We start from the raw sequence: 3,281 nt of genomic DNA on the forward strand, positions 1-3,281 counted from the left end.
ATAAAAAGATGTAATCATAATAACTACATAACAAGCAGCGAAACTCCGTACCGTAGAAAGGCTTAGAAAAATTTAAAGAAGGTATAAATTTGAATGGTTCGGAATGAAGCTTACGACGAATTATAAAAGAGCTAGGCTTCAGATGGAAAAAAAACAGAAAGTAATCGGAAGCTGGTAATTGAAAAAAGTAACATTCGATTACTACGAATCGAATATCTTCAAAAAATAATTAATTATAGACAAAAAAGAAGACCGAACCGACCGAGTTGTAAACTACACCGATGAGCCCTATGTCGACTTATCACGATGATAGCGACTCGGGTGATGAAAACAGTGATGATGATGATGGTCAAGATTATGATAACGAAAAAAAAATTACAAATACCAGCTTTGCTTCAACTGAACGAAGACCTGGCAACAGCTCTAGTTTTGACTTAATAGAAGGAATATCTATTTTACCCCAAGATTTAATTATTATACTTATTAACCTATATTTTTTGTTGATGTTCTAATAAATATATAAATAAATACATAATATGTTGATTTTAATAATTTAATAGCATTATGACGCAGAGTAAATAATGTTTTTGCACGTGAGTGTACCATGCGCGAACTTACCCCCACTACGTCGACAAATGCTCAAGAAGTTTGCCGGCTATTATATACGAAGGATGGTGAGACATTGTTATGTTAAGAGTAATTCGTACTTACCTGCAAATTATAGTACATTATGTCGAAGAGAAATGTGTTTTTATGCATTCGTTTTCTGAATTTCTTTAGTGACACAATGGCTACTCCTTTGTTTTGTATCAAAACGGCAGAATTTATTCAAAATAATATTTGCACGTGTTGTTATCAACAATGTGTTAAAAATTTTCACTGAAATAAGAATAGATCCCGAAAAGTTATAAAGTGTTAATTTCTGCCGTTCTCGTTATCTTGCTGCGGCGATATATGGTTGTAAGTGTTCAATTAGTAATTTTTTCTTTCATTTTTATCACTAACCCACAAAATGACAAAACTAAATACACTATCGATAACGCTTATCGACAACAATAATGCGCATCACTATGCCCGTCCATAAGGCTCGTGAGTGGAAGAGAGAACGAAATAGTCGCTTCACCGCTCCGATTTTTTATGACCCAAACTGCAGGGACAAAATAATTCTACTATAGGTCATAAAATCCCTTATAATAAAAATTAGCGTAAAATTAACTTTTAACATTTGCCTACTTTGCCGCTAGGGGCGCTGTTCCAGTTGCATACAAATCATAGACTAGGTTTCATACTTCAGTGATACAAATATGAATGAACTTTTACGCTATCGAAAATTTTAAAAACTCACACTAAGCACACATCTTGGAAGTCGAGGATCACATTACCTATATTTTTAATTTAATCTATATAGCTTACTGCATACAAGCCCAAAGACTAAAGTAATGTAAGGAAAAAGAGAGCCCTCTTCTTTTTTTCGTATTCGATACCAATTGGCTTCTTCTGATGCCATGTGATTCCACTGAGAAGATCTGGCCTAAAACTCAGCAGGCTGTGTCTATGGATTAAGTTGCACGACGAACCCTTCGTCGCATTCAACGAGTTTGACGAGACCTGCGATCGGTGCATGAAATGCCTAAAAGCACGCTAGCACAAAGTCATGTCTAAGGCCACGGCGGCTGTGTGAGCTCGGGTATGTAGTTACCGGCAGCCTCGATAAGAGGATTATTGAGTAGTGCCACTTTTTCGAGAAAATTTGTGTACTTTCACAGATGGTAAATGGAGAATAAGGCACTATTATTGTACATAAAATACTAAATTAAAAAAATAAAGCAGTCTACACTTCGCCCTCATATTCCACAAAAATACAAGAGAGCCGTCTCAGGTCATCTTTTCTAACTTATTTAAAACAGCAAACCCGCATAATCACACATATACTTATAGTGCCAAGTTGGACAAGGTGCATAACAAATTGCCGAAGATCTTAAGTTTGGAACCGTATTATAGGCTTTATTTCATTAAAGATAAATAAATTAAAACCCATTCTAGGTCTAGCTACCATCTGAAGCGAACGTTAATTTAAAATCGAAATAAAAACGTTTAAAATCAGAGAAGGCGTCAAGCATCCTTGTAGAAATAATAATAACCGAGGACATGTGATACACGGTCCACTTGGCTCCAAATTAAGATTCCTTGTACTCTGGGAACCAGTGACCATTATTATTACCAGTATTATTATACGGTTAAATTTAAACAACACATAGGTATTAACTACCCGGCAAAGGCCAAACAAAGATGTCACAGAAATGTTTGCCCAGTATGGAAATCGAACCCACAACCCTCAGCCCAACAGTCAAGGGCGCTAGCTACTGCACCACCGAGTCGGTCAAATAATATTGTTCTGCTACTATGGAGGGTCTATTCTCCATTTCTGCTATATAGCACTTCACTTGGCATATTTGTATAATCTTTTGCGCCATTTTTGCAAAATAAAATCCCAATTTTATACAAAAAATGTTTAATTTAAAATTCAAAATGTGTAAAAAAACAACAAGTTCGTCAGACTACGTGCCATTATTAGATGGATATTGTTAATGCGTAGACAAAAATAAAACATTTACGAATAAATGTGTATAAATTTTCTTTAAAAACAACATTGCCAAAGGACTTTTTTACAATATTTAATTTGTGAAAAGCAGATTCTAAATTTAAATTTTATTAGAACAATAAAAATGTGACAGGAAGAGTAAGTTTTCCGTGTCAATATCCATCGAAGTTCTGATTTAAAGTTTCTATAATCGATGGTTGGATTTTAAATCAATAAACATGGGGACGTAAGTTTATATTATTATAGCCAAAGAACCAAATACTACTAAAAGATACCTAATCGGCATAATAATGCTTGGAAATTGTTAAATGCATACATAGATACGATTAATAGTTTATTGACGGAATCTCCCAAAATGTTAATGTTAATGTGAAATTTAAACATACATATTTTGTACAAACGTATATTTTTTTAAAATCCCAGTTCATATTGTTCCGTATCACATTATTCTGATATCGAACTCGTTCATTGCGGCTCCGCACAGAGACACTAGGATCTGGCTCAAAATACTAAGATCCAAAGCCGTAAAATTGAACTTGTGAAAAATTGTATTTTAAATTCCAGTGTAAGACATAAAGTATTCATTTTAGCAAATTAAATATTTTATTTCATTAAAATACAATTTTTTTACAAATTTTGCTGAACAAAAAGTGTTTTCTAGAAACATAGAGATAAACTA

The sequence above is a fragment of the Bombyx mandarina genome, chromosome 19 (genome assembly GCF_030267445.1).
Source record: "Bombyx mandarina strain Sakado chromosome 19, ASM3026744v2".
Lineage (NCBI taxonomy): Eukaryota > Metazoa > Arthropoda > Insecta > Lepidoptera > Bombycidae > Bombyx > Bombyx mandarina.